This window comes from Syngnathus typhle, linkage group LG7, assembly GCF_033458585.1.
Source record: "Syngnathus typhle isolate RoL2023-S1 ecotype Sweden linkage group LG7, RoL_Styp_1.0, whole genome shotgun sequence".
In the NCBI taxonomy this organism is placed as follows: Eukaryota; Metazoa; Chordata; class Actinopteri; order Syngnathiformes; family Syngnathidae; genus Syngnathus; species Syngnathus typhle.
In genome coordinates this window covers 3,241,747-3,255,609 of record NC_083744.1, presented here as the reverse complement: position 1 = coordinate 3,255,609, position 13,863 = coordinate 3,241,747, and the positions used below count along the sequence as shown (strand labels likewise).

Below are 13,863 nucleotides of genomic sequence, written 5' to 3'. Positions count from 1 at the left end.
TTTTCCATGTTTTTTAACGTGTGTGTGTGTTCAACATTCTAAATTATTGTGCATACCATCAAGTGACACACGCACGTACGCACACACGCACACACACAGACACACACACACGCACACAAATCGTATTTCACCATAATATCCGAATTAAGCTTTAAGACCTGCGGTGTGAACATAGCCTTAAAGAGAGAAAGTACTCACCACGCTTAGGCTCTTGGAGACCCTTTTCGCTCTTGCGTTGATATTGGTCCTACTCCCGTGAATATTCTATTGCCTCAAGGCCTTTAGCAGAGGTTTTAAATCACTTGCCAGCCGCCTTTAAGGTGTAGCCTTTAAGGTCAGGCATTTAATTGCTTCTTCATTCATTTTAACAAAATTGCATTAATTAATTAGTTTCCATTAGTGCAATCCTGCCAATTGGCATTTTTTTCTTCTGCCACATTAAAGTTAATTAAGTCACTTTGAAGTGAATAGGGCGGACAAAAGGTCACCGACGCTGCAGCCTTTTGTGGTTGTACTTGGAGTTCTCTTGTTTTCAAACAACCTGTATGCTGGGTACATACTTCCTTTTTTTATTCGCTTGGTAAACAGTAGGGGTGTAACGATTCATCGATACACATCGATTAATCGATATAATGCTCTACGGTTTATTGGCATCGATGCTAAACGTAAACATCGATTTATATCGCCGTGTTTGACCTCGGACATTAGACGCAACTTTATTTTGAAATCCAGTTCGTTGTTGCTCGCTTCCTCTTTCCGGGAGCAGTGCGCGCGGCGTTGTTGTGTTGTGAGCAGAGCAGGCACGTGAAAGGGGAGTCGACAACTAGTACCACTCCTGGGCTGGTGCTATCGCTAGTGTCCAAAAAGACGAGGAAATTTGCTCCCCTTTAGGCTTCAAGTCATTCGTTTGGAAGCACTTTGGATTCCAAAGAAAAGATGGCTCAAGGACAAGACACGTGCAGTTTGTAAATCCTGCCATGCGGTGATCAAATATGTAGGGACCACAAATCTCGCCGCACATTTAAAGAAAAAACACGACATCAAAGTTCAGTGTTAAAATAAGCACTTTGTATACTACAATACTCTTGTAATTTCCTAAATAAAGAGTTTGCAGTACCTTGTTGATTTTGCATATGAATTGTTATAAATCAGGATATTGTTCTATATTTTTTTATTTAAAAAAGAAATTATCGATCGTAGAGCACTATATCGCGATATATCGTGAATGAATCGCAGCAGGCTTTAAGATATTGGCAAATATCGTATCGTAGTTCTTTGTTTCGATATGATATCGTATCGTGACAAAACCCGCGATTTACACACCTAGTAAACAGCAATGACTAATCAGGATGAAATTGCACACTTGGTACAGAAAGGACAGTGGGGTTTGGTAAGAATATGTACCCATAAGCAAAAAGAGGGGAAAAAGATACAAACCCATCTGACCCGCTGTGAAAAAAGTAATTGCCCCCTAAACTTTATCGGGAGAGATTTGTTTCAGAATTATTCTGACAAATACATTTGTGATTTTCACACGTGTTTTTTGGATACACAAATATATTCGTATTTTCGCATTGTTTTTGGATACACATATATTTTCAGGATTTTCACATACTATGTTTTTTATTGTTGTGTGTGCAGTTATTGTCTTTCGGCTGTTCCCGTTAGGGTTCACCGCAACAGATCAATCGTTTCCATCTGACTCTGTCTTCTGTATCTTCCTCTGTCACACCAACCACCTCTGCATGTGCACCACATCCATAGACTTCCTCTTTGGCCTCCCTCTTCTTCTCTTGCCTGTTGACTCCATCCACAGCATCCTTCTGCCTATAGTATACCTCAGGTCCCGGGTAGTGTGTGTATTCATCATTTGTAAATATTCAATTCTATCTGTGAATTGTCAAATATGCGAGCTACCAAGAAGTGTGTAGCTACAGAGCCGCCTGCCACACGCAATAGAATAACGGGCGCGAAAGCTACGTTGTAATTCTCAATCCATAAACGGTGGCCTGATGGGTGGAGAGCTGAGCCTGGCTCTGCCACAAAGGTTTCACAATCCAGACAGAAGTCCAAACACTTTCCATACCATAGGAATAATCCATCCGTCCATCCGTCCATCTATCCATCCATTTTCTGTCCCCACGGGGGTCGCGGGCGTGCTGGAGCCTATCCCGGCCGTCATCGGGCAGTAGGCGGGGTTGAACCGGGGTCCAGCCAATTGGATGGCACACAAAGACAAACATCCATCCGCACACTCACTCACCCCTATGGGCTATTTGGAGTGCCCAATCAGCCTACCAAGCATGTTTCGGGATGTGGGGGGAAACCGTAGTCCCCGGGGGAAATCCACGCAGGAATTGGGAAAACATGCAAACCGGGCCAGAAGTGAAATCGATCCCACAATCTCTGAACTGTGAGGCGGACGTGCCACCCGGTGCCCCACCGTGACACGCATTAATGATAAAGAACTAGGAAAATGTAACAGGGCATTCCAGAGCTCTGAAGCCCAAACAGAGATTGCTCCTGAACCTGCTCTTTTTGGCTCTTGGAGTCAATAAAAGATCAGCATTTTGTGAACCAAGGTTTCGGGATGGAACATATGGATGGAACATAATCAATAACAAAACAGTATATTAATCAAATCAACTAGAGATGCACCGATCCGACTTTTTCAGTTCCGATACCGATACCGATGCCGTGGCTTTGCATATCGGTCGATACCCGATACCGATCCGATATTATGGTTGACTTGTTGATTGATTGATTGTATATTTATTGATCCCCAGGGGTGGGGAAATTCAGGCCCCAGCCGTATTCATACCACAGAGTGGGTATACAAAAGACACACAGATGGCATGAGCGCAACTCAATAGGCTCTCATAAGGCTGCCACACAACGGTGCCACAAAGAAAGGCAGAAAGTGCTCAAGATAAAAGCCATCAAAGCAAAACAAAGCTAAAAGACAAAGGAAAAAAAGTAACAGCGGCCAACCAGCACCCCTCAATACAAGAGAACACCCCAAAACACACAAAATAGCCTCCACGGGGTCCATAGACAGGTGTAGGGGCAGTCCAGTTCAAACTTAACAAGCTACATAACTCTACATGTGGAACAGAAAAGACCAAAGGCAATGGCATCAGGCAGACTACACAGTTCTTTGCTCTAAATTAGGGGTGTCCAAACTAACGGTCCAGTTTTTATTGGCCCGCAGCAAATTCTGAAAACATAATTGAATATGGCCCGCACAAGAAGCTTGAGCTCAGCTTCTCAGTTTCCACACTAGATGGAGCCCGCCACACAAAGCGTTTGACATCCCATTAACACCCACCCGGAAGAGAAGCGAACACGCAGCGTTTCACATCCGATTAGACTCCCCCCCCCCCCCCCCCCCCATTCGGGAGAGAAGCGAACGCGCAGCCTTTGACGTCCCATTAGCAACCCGAAGAGAACCGAACGGGCATGGTTTGACGTCCGCTTAGCAACCCGGGGAAGAGAAGCGAACGTTCGCTCCATGTTTGCGTTTGTTTAGAAAACTCTCGTGGCATGCGGCACACGTGCTGCTGACGTATGACGTAGCCCGCGTCCCAATAGATTAAGGAAAGTATCGGCTCACAGATCGGCTGCATTTTCCGATACCCGATCCATCTATTTTGTTGATATCGGGGCCGATATCCGATCCAGATATCGGATCGGTGCATCTCTAAAATCAACATATACATGGTGGCTGACTGTGGCAAGCTGTTCAAGTATTCTGTCAGGTCTAAATACCATCAGACATTTATTTACACGCTGGAAACAAAGAGGAGAAGACAACCAGTATTCTTTTGCTCGCGAGGAGAATTAGGTAGAGGGCCCAGTTCACAGTCCTCCACTAATTCTGACCTGCCCTACCGTCATCTCCTCTTTTTATATTGGGTTGCCCTGGTTACAAGAGGCGTTGCTACACTAAAGGGAGGGGAGAGTGTGTCTGTAGCAACGCTGTGGTGCGAGGCCGCATGGCCTTGGCCGATCCGTGACCCCAGGAATGCAGAGTCTGTTCTTAGATGGTTGGCAGCCTCGTTCCAGGCTGCAATCTCTAAACCTGGATGCCGTGTCTCTGTAAAACAATGCTCTAGACTTTCTTGCTACATTTCACACAATAGTAATAATAATAAGTAAATAATCAGATACCTCTCGTGCAAACACTCTAACGAACGTTAAGTAGATGTGAGATAACTTGCATGAAGTCTACTTAAACAAACATTGAGTAAATATGGGATAACTAAAAAACTGTCTCGGACAAAAACAATTAACAGAGAAAGGACTTCTCTTGAACTAACAAAGTACAAAGAACAAAGGTGTTCTGTTTCTAACTAGTGAGGGCCTCTTCACAGATAAGACAAGGAAGGGAGTATAAGGACTCCCCCAAGGCTCATAAAGCACATATGTTGACTTGACCGAAGATATGTGACCTTCGGTTCCAGGCCGACCAGCGGTTCAGCAAAACTAATTATTCTAACATTTCCCTCCTGTTTATCACATATTTGCTCAAATCCTCACATCACCGTAAACAACCACTTCTCTCGATTTTCAGTTGTCGGATCACATTTATGAAAACAAATATGTTTACACTCAAAGGATAAACGTCGCGTCGTCATCATTCAGAATCACATGGATCGGGGAAAAAGTCTTCTAACGTCAGTGCACGAATCCCGTCATCAACATCATTATTATCATCATCATCATGTTGCTCAGACATTTGGTACATCCGAGCCATCTTGTCCTCCATGGGCGATATTGCTGTAGTGATGAGACGGTTAAACAGAGCACGCAGGCAACACAACAACATCCACACAAGGTGAGTATAGCAGCAAATACTGCAACTGATATCAAAATTTAGGACACAAGGGCTTTATACTTCCCAAAAACATCCATCCATTTGTCCCAGACTGATGTGTCCACACCAGAGTGCTCTTTCATCCTTGCATTGAGGGATTGCAGGCCTGCAATCGCCCTCGTCAGGCCCCCATCAGGGGCGGTGTTGTTGGGGATGAAGGTGCAGCATTGTTCTCCAAACATTGCGCAGACCCCTCCTTTCTCAGACAACAACATATCAAGAGCAATACGGTTCTGGAATGTCATTAGGGAGGTTGTGGCTAGCTGTTCATGCACTGCCTCAAGCCCCGCTTGTGTCCAATTGCCCAATTTCTTCACATTGTAGTGGATGTAGTTTATTCTGTCTACGTTCTTGTTCACCGCTTACCAACAGCAAATGGAGGACTCCCGTCGCGCTGCAATTTGGTCAATTAATTCTTATTAATCAGGGACTCCTCTAGGGACTCCAATTGCATCAATTTCGGTCAGATCATCGTCGCCTCTCAAATTTAAAAATATTTTGGTTTTTACTAGCTTTCTTTCCTGATATCTGCATGTTGATGCATATACAATTTCACTTGACTACATTCTCTGAAAGCAATGGCTTCTTCTTTTTTTTTTTTCTTAATGGATGCTCAATAGAATGTTCTGTCACACATTTCACAATCCAATAGATAGATTTCACACAGTCTTTGATCAATGGTGACGGTACAACATAAAGCAATGGTCGCAAACCCATACATATGACATATTCAATTGTCTTTACAGCTTGTTTTGCCATTAGCAATCAATTGTTTCGTTTAGCAGTTTACTCTTATACTAGTTACCTGAAACAAATTATCCACATTCGCTTTAGATATATTCATCCCATTCATTAACATCTACAGCGATTGTTAACAAAGTACACATATAAACATCATACTTTCATGGCAGTCCAGATCCGACACAGCAGATCATCCTGCAAAGGTCAAATTGATCTTTTAAATCGCTACAATGCAGCATAATTTTTTAGGAGTGATCAATATAAGTTGTTCACTCATCTCTCCCCTACTCATCATGACTTAGTTCCCACAAATACCATATTGCTGAAGTTAACAAAGTGGCAACAAAGATGGCCACCTTACATGCAATAGCGTCATTGTTCCATTTTCTTGTTCCCGGCATTTCTCTAAGAGGTAAGGCTCCCTTTGGGTCACTATTTCCGATTGAACGTTACCTCAAAAGAAATTACCCTTTTGTAATTTGCAAGGACCACCTCAACTGACCTTTCTGCTATTTTAATGGCAGTTGACGTAATTATCAATATTCAATGTGGCCCTTCCCCTTTGGAAGAACACCAGTGTTTCATTTTCAATGCTCTTAATGAGAACGTGCTTTGTTCTTTTTGCCTTTAAAATATTAATTATAAATATAGAATGTAAATGCCAAATTTGAATCATCCTTAGTTTCCCACTTGGTTTTAAAACATTGTAATCTATATTGTCGCCCAAACAATTTTTCATACGGGGTTAAACCCACAATACTTGTAATATTTATGTACAGTTTGACCAGGTCTAAACATTTTGTCCATTATCTTCCAGTTTCTTCCATGCACTTCGGCGATGGTGTGCACAATGATTTTTAAATCTTTATTGAACATTGTGCTTCTTCTCCTCATTACTTGATTTACAAAGTGCCCCCATTATCATGAGAATTTATCTCCGAAATCCCATATCTCTGTATTATTTCTTTGCATAACGTGTTTGCCACTGTTAAGGCATTCAGTGTTTTTGTTGAAACCAATTCAAACCATTTTGAGAATGCATCTTTTATGACCAGGCAGTATAACCCTGTGGATTGCATGTTAAACAAGCTCTACAAAAAAATTTGTTTTGAAAAGGTTTTGAATATGAATCAAATCCGTATGTTGTATAAAGCTGACGACTGACCTGCCCCACTATCCCTCCTCTTGAGCCATGTGACACGCACTACGTATGGCTCAATATTGCTGCAATTGGTATAGGTTCTTTGGTAGGATAGGTCTGTCTTCTGGTCATTTATAGATGCCATTCTCTACTCTTGCCCCTCTTTTTGTCCATGATTGAATTTCAGTCTATGGACTTTGTCGCTGCACATCTTTAAAAACGTTTCAGGAGTTTAATCTGCTTCTTGTGTGTATAAAATTTGAAGCATCTCTTGCACCACAGCTATGCGGTTCCGTCTGGAAGCTCGTTACCTCTTGAATTTAATCAGCTTCTTGTGTGTGTGCCCTGCACACGTGCATATAGCTACTCTTTGTGGCAATTGGACTGCTTCCACAACTAGCTTAGTTGTAGTTTCTTGTAGTTTCTTTTCAATCAGTTTCTCATCGTTTATCACAAGAATCTTAGTAATTTGAACAAAAATCAAAAAGTATGTTTTATTTTACTCAATTTACTCAAACGATTTAGAGAATCCATATGTAGTAAAGCGTTGTATTACTACATATGATTTCATCTTCATTTAATTTTGACACACCTTTCAAAATGCTTCTCAGTGTCCCAGTGCACACATGTTTTGCGTGTGTAACTGGTTGTCTCAACCCGTGTTCCACATCCTAATCTTTCCTCCCTCCAGGTGTCAAACCAATCAAGATAAAGATAAAAATTAACAAAATAACCGCCAGTAAATTAATATAATAGACAATTCTTGTTGTTTCTTAACTTTAACTAACTCAATCACTCTCTTATCCTCAAATGTAAAAACTTGTGTAGTCTTGACACAACCAATCGACTATTTCTTCTAAATTTAGCTTTGAAATGTTGTTATTTAATAATTTTGCTTCATCCAATTCCAGAAAGCAAGTTCTTTCCATCTCTCAAATTTTGTTTCATCAGGGCTAGGCATTAATGCAGTGTGGACCAGTTCCTGCCCACAAAAAATTGCTTGCCTTTCTTTTCTTCTTATTTTCACAAAATTGCTTTTGTTTTGCGGTGCAAATCATATAGACTACAATCTAGCAAATTCTTTTGTGCACCTACATTAGCCAATTTTAACACATAACACTGACAGCACACAGACAACACAAAAACTTACAGCAGAGACACAGCTCACAAACAATACAAACAAACAAACAACGCTGCGCAAACGTCATCCTCTATCTTGACGTTTTGGTTATACTTTTGTTTTCTCATCAGTGCCTTTTATCCTTCATGCAAATATTGTCACATCTTCCTTAAGCATCCCTCTCTGAGAAAATCACACTGTCCCTGCCCCGCCCGCAGCCATAGCACCCCTCGTGCGAGGGGGGGGCGTAGCATCAATGTTGATTGGTCGCAGGCTGGCCATTTCCTGCAACAACCATGATGCCCACCGCCCACACGAGCATAGCAAAGGCCCACGCGGACAGCCCCGCCCCGCGACAACGCGCGAGCGCAGGCACGCTTATCAGTTTCACCTTCTCAAAGGGCAGGCCAACTTTGCTGTTGCCCTCCCCCATCATGTTCACCTTCAACATCTTTCAGTCTTCTACACAACATTTGCTGTATCTTATTCTCGTCCTATCAAGCCACCATCCTAGTCACTGTCTGCCACGCACGTCTTATTTTCTCTACTGCCACACACTGCTCATCTTAGTTTCTCCAACCACCTTAAACACACCATTTTCCACTTCTCAATTTCCCTATTATTGCTCAACAGCCTCCAGAACATTCCATTACTGATTTCTTCCATAGGACACACATCTCACTCACACTATACACACACTCATTCATGAGGATCCTCTGCGCGCACACGCACACACACACCAGCACAAAAGGATGACGCACAACATATAAGAACACATAGAACGCACTAAGAACACCTTTTTGCTCGTATTACTTGTCAGATTTATTCTCTATTTTACTTTTAGAAGCTATTTGTAATTCCTTTCCATTTATTTTGCAAATTTTAACTTCAGTGTTACTTTATATTACTTTATCCTTTTAACACAAATATCTCCTGTATATTTAAGCTAATTTCTCTTTAATTTTGCCAGCTAGGTTCCCACTTCATTACATGCAAACCTGATTTGATTTGACTTTGGCCTAGTCATAACTGTCTTTGTTAATTTGTGCAGTCACGTGTCATGTGACCGTTTTCTCCGCAACTCCAGCATTCTATTGGAGGTTGCACAACTCCTCTTCCTCGGCCTCTAAAGCCTTCTCTGTTGGGTATTGCTCGCCCTCTCTGGCCTTTCTGTCCTCTGCCTGCATTTTGGTAAAAAGTGTCACCATCCTGGTCTACCAAAAAAAGTGTTTTTTGAAGCTTTCATTTGTTTTCGTTTTCGTTTGTCTATTACTACTCTTTCTGCATGGAGGGCGTGATTTATGTATTCCTCCCGCTATGATCTTTAGTTTTGAATTTGTAGCATGTGTTTTCTCTACGTGCTTCTCTACTTTCTCTAGACCTCTCCCTTCTTCTCTAACTCTGTAAATTTTGTTTTTCTCTTGCCTGCCTACTGTTAGGCCCCGTCTCATCATCTTCCTGCCTGCAATACAGCGCTTTCTGAGTTTTCTTTTTTTTTTTTTTTTTTCCTTTCTCTCTCTCTCCTGCTACTTTCAACCAAAACACTACATCCTCATCCCCCTCCTCCTTCATCTTTTTGGGGTTTCTTTTAGTCTTTTCTTTTATGGCACCTCTAAGTTCGGTCAATTTGGTTGTTTTAAGTTGACCCTCAAATTTATATTTCTTAACCCATTTATCAAGATTTTTAAGTCGGTCAGGATCCTGCCTTTCAATTATTTTCCAATCCTTACATTTAAGTGTATCTCGGATCTTATTTTTGGTCTGCAAGTTCCCCATTTTAATCAATTTGGTCCCAACTGTAAAACCATAGGGGTTTCTAAAGTCGGGTGTTCCCAGTGGGATAACGAAAAGATCCTGTGGTGCTTCTCACTTCTACCAGCGTTCTGGTGGCTGGTGGAGAAACCTTGCCTATTGCGTCCACAGAACCACGTTATGTGTTCCCCACTGCTTTAATATGGAATACTATATCTAGTGATATGTATTCCCATTCACACTCTCATTCACACAGTTTTGCGTGACTTTCGGTTTAACTTCCCGCGGACTACGCTAACCCTTTTGAACGGATTTCTCCGTCGGACGACTCTGTCCTTTTATTTAGACGGAATTTTCATTTTCAGCTTTTCTGTGGCTCCGCAACCTACTTACTTGGACATCGCTGTCCTACACGGATTTTCAGTTATGCCGGGTCTGTGGACTTCCGTTGTCCTACTTACACACCTAGGGTTTTACAGGGCATGACAAGCCCTCGGCCGCACCACACTTTTAAACAAAAACAAACTCACCCTCTGGTTCTCTTCACCTCTGCACTTCGGATCGCCTTCAACCTCTGGATCCCAGCTGACGAGCAGACAGCCAGCCCTTGAAAAGGATTCTAGGACCTCACCTAGGGAGGTCCTGCCGCGCGCGGTCTATCTGGATCTCCGCTGCCGCCCGCTGGAATCCTCGGGTGTATTGGCATCCGGCTCGAAGGACCAATAAAATGTCAGGTCTAAATACCATCAGACATTTATTTACACGCTGGAAACAAAGAGGAGAAGACAACCAGTATTCTTTTGCTCGCGAGGAGAATTAGGTAGAGGGCCCAGTTCACAGTCCTCCACTAATTCTGACCTGCCCTACCGTCATCTCCTCTTTTTATATTGGGTTGCCCTGGTTACAAGAGGCATTGCTACACTAAAGGGAGGGGAGAGTGTGTCTGTAGCAACGCTGTTTCAGCTAGCTAATACTGTTGTGTGGTGCGAGGCCGCATGGCCTTGGCCGATCCGTGACCCCAGGAATGCAGAGTCTGTTCTTAGATGGTTGGCAGCCTCGTTCCAGGCTGCAATCTCTAAACCTGGATGCCGTGTCTCTGTAAAACAATGCTCTAGACTTTCTTGCTACATTTCACACAATAGTAATAATAATAAGTAAATAATCAGATACCTCTCGTGCAAACACTCTAACAAACGTTAAGTAGATGTGAGATAACTTGCATGAAGTCTACTTAAACAAACATTGAGTAAATATGGGATAACTAAAAAACTGTCTCGGACAAAAACAATTAACAGAGAAAGGACTTCTCTTGAACTAACAAAGTACAAAGAACAAAGGTGTTCTGTTTCTAACTAGTGAGGGCCTCTTCACAGATAAGACAAGGAAGGGAGTATAAGGACTCCCCCAAGGCTCATAAGGCACATATGTTGACTTGACCGAAGATATGTGACCTTCGGTTCCAGGCCGACCAGCGCTTCAGCAAAACTAATTATTCTAACATATTCCTCTAAAACTGAAGAAATGCTCAAGAAATGCCATAAAAGACAGTATCTACTAAGAAAATTCCAATCATTTGGGGTCAACAAGGACATTCTCACCACATTCTATTCTGCCTTTATTAAAAATGCCATAACCTTTTCATTCATTTACTGGTCTCACATCATCAGTTTGCAAATCAGAAATTACATGCTCAAATACAGTTAAAAAAGGGATACCAAGGTATTTGGGGGTGGCTTTCCGCACTTTGAAAGTGTTGTGTTTGCAAATGATTGCACTTCTGATGTCTTCAGACAGCTCCTTTGTTTTCCTGATTTCCAGGAAAGGGTGCCGATACCAGCACACGAGTTTTCGATGTTTTCCTCCCATTGTTTGTTTCAAATGGTTGTGTATAGAGATGCACCGATCCGATATCTGGATCGGATATCGGCCCCGATATCAACAAAATAGATGGATCGGGTATCGGAAAATACAGCCGATCCGTGAGCCGATACTTTCCTTAATCTATTGGGACGCGGGCTACGTCATACGTCAGCAGCACGTGTGCCGCATGCCACGAGAGTTTTCTAAACAAACGCAAACATGGAGCGAACGTTCGCTTCTCTTCCCCGGGTTGCTAAGCGGACGTCAAACCCTGCGCGTTCGCTTCTCTTCGGGTTGCTAATGGGACGTCAAACCCTGCGCGTTCGCTTCTCTTCGGGTTGCTAATGGGACGTCAAAGGCTGCGCGTTCGCTTCTCTCCCGAATAGGGGGGGGGGAGGCTAATCGGATGTCAAACGCTGCGTGTTCGCTTCTCTTCCGGGGGGGTGTTAATGGGACGTTAAACGCTTTGTGTGGCGGGCTCCATCTAGTGTGGAAACTGAGAAGCTGAGCTCAAGCTTCTTGTGCGGGCCATATTCAATTATGTTTTCAGAATTTGCTGCGGGCCAATAAAAACTGGACCGTTAGTTTGGATACCCCTAATTTAGAGCAAAGAACTGTGTAGTCTGCCTGATGCCATTGCCTTTGGTCTTTTCTGTTCCACATGTAGAGTTATGTAGCTTGTTAAGTCAACCATAATATCGGATCGGTATCGGGTATCGACCGATACGCAAAATCACGGCATTGGTATCGGTATCGGAACTGAAAAAGTCGGATCGGTGCATCTCTAGTTGTGTATCATTTGCTCTTTCATAAAAGACAAGTTCTCCATTGAAAATAAAAAGTTTCACTTGATTCTTTTTTTTTCAGAAAATATTCCACATTACCTACTTTAACTCCATTGGTGCCAAAAATGGTTAGCAGGAACTGGAGAAGTTAATCCACCGTTGAACAGCTTATGTTAGCAACTTCTAGCCAGGCCGACTTCAATACATTCATTTCTCCGCAATATTTTTCCATTATTTTCTGTCCCAACGGCGGAAATTATGGCATGCAGTTGTACCAATGAGTCTGGCAAATGTGTGAAATGCACATGAGCGTGTGGATGGTTGTTTTGTCTATACCAGGGGTGGGCAAACCTTTTGACTTGCGGGCCGAATTGGGTTCTAAATTTTGACCGGGGGGCTGAACCAGCATGTTAGGGTGGTGCTCACTCTAACTTATTTTGCAAGAACCACACGGGAGACAAGTAAGTCCTTTGAGACACCTGCAGGTGGAGAGTCCATTCGTCGCTGCGCGTACAGCAATGATCGAATCAGGTCTGACTCAGGCCTCTTGCAGGAGCATTTTTATTGAGAGAAACAGAGTGGGGATGAGAGTGGGGGTGAGAGTGGACAGGATGGGGTTGAAGGCCCTGGCCTCCTGATCAAAGCTTAGCAGGGGGTCTTTTACAACGTTTTGTAAACAAAACAACTTTAATTACTTCCTCTGCAGCTAATCAATCAGTTCAAAAGATTTTAGCACTTTGTTCTACTACTTTTGTTAAGACAGGACAAGCTAAGTAAATTATTACAGGTTACATTCTAACATAATCATACGATCAAGATAATCTGTAAACCCTAACAGAGCAGATGGATGTAGTGTTTTTGTGAATATAAACGAAACGTAAAGGTCATTGCATAAAAGGTTTTGGCCTTTGGTAGTAAACCATGGATAATAAAAAAAGCTTTTTGAAAACAAATGAAATTATTAACAGCATTATAAAATATATATTTCACCAAAAAACTACGATCAGTGATTCTCATTAAATAAGACACTGTTATTATGAATAACAGTTTCCATCACTTCAGCGCCTGCAGGTCAGATTTATGAAAGATGTTTATCTAATGAGGCGAAATCACATTAAACGGCAAACGTTCTGACCAAATACATCATTTTGAAGAATCAGTGAAAGAATACATCGAAATAAAGAAATCAAAACGGCAACACGGTGACAGATACCTGAAAACCAGAGCAGAGCTTTAACTCACAAACATCGGTGATGGGACGCCGACAAAACTGCGTACAGACAGGAGGTGGAGCGACTTGTCCACTGGTGCAGCCAAAACCACCTGGAGCTGAACCCGCTCAAGACTGTGGAGATGATAGTGTTACGTGCTGGCGCCACCTGTGACAGGACCACGCCCCCCCTGTCAGTGGAATCGCCGCCACCTGTCACGGGCTCATGGACAGCGCTATATCAGCGCCGCCAGCACAGACTCGCGTGTCGGTCTGTCCCGTGATGCTGCTTCGCTCATCTGTCCCTGAGAAACGGACTCACTTGACAATTCGGAGATCCCGCAGAATTACTTGTTCCCCCCAGCCAGATCGCCGCTC

At 42.8% G+C, this 13,863-nt stretch overlaps 1 protein-coding gene across 3 annotated transcripts in view; it reads right to left on the bottom strand.

The window, feature by feature from the left end:
• Window positions 1–13,863, bottom strand: part of LOC133157241 (collagen alpha-1(I) chain-like) — a 337,276-nt gene that overhangs the window by 6,536 nt on the left and 316,877 nt on the right. Inside the window, exon 1 of one of the 3 annotated variants that reach the window (XM_061283622.1) lies at window positions 199–302. The exons of the other annotated variants lie outside the window; for them this stretch is intronic. The gene's annotated coding sequence lies outside the window, so the exon portion shown is untranslated. Of the gene's footprint in view, window positions 1–198; window positions 303–13,863 lie in introns of those variants that run through there. 3 annotated transcript variants of the gene reach the window in all.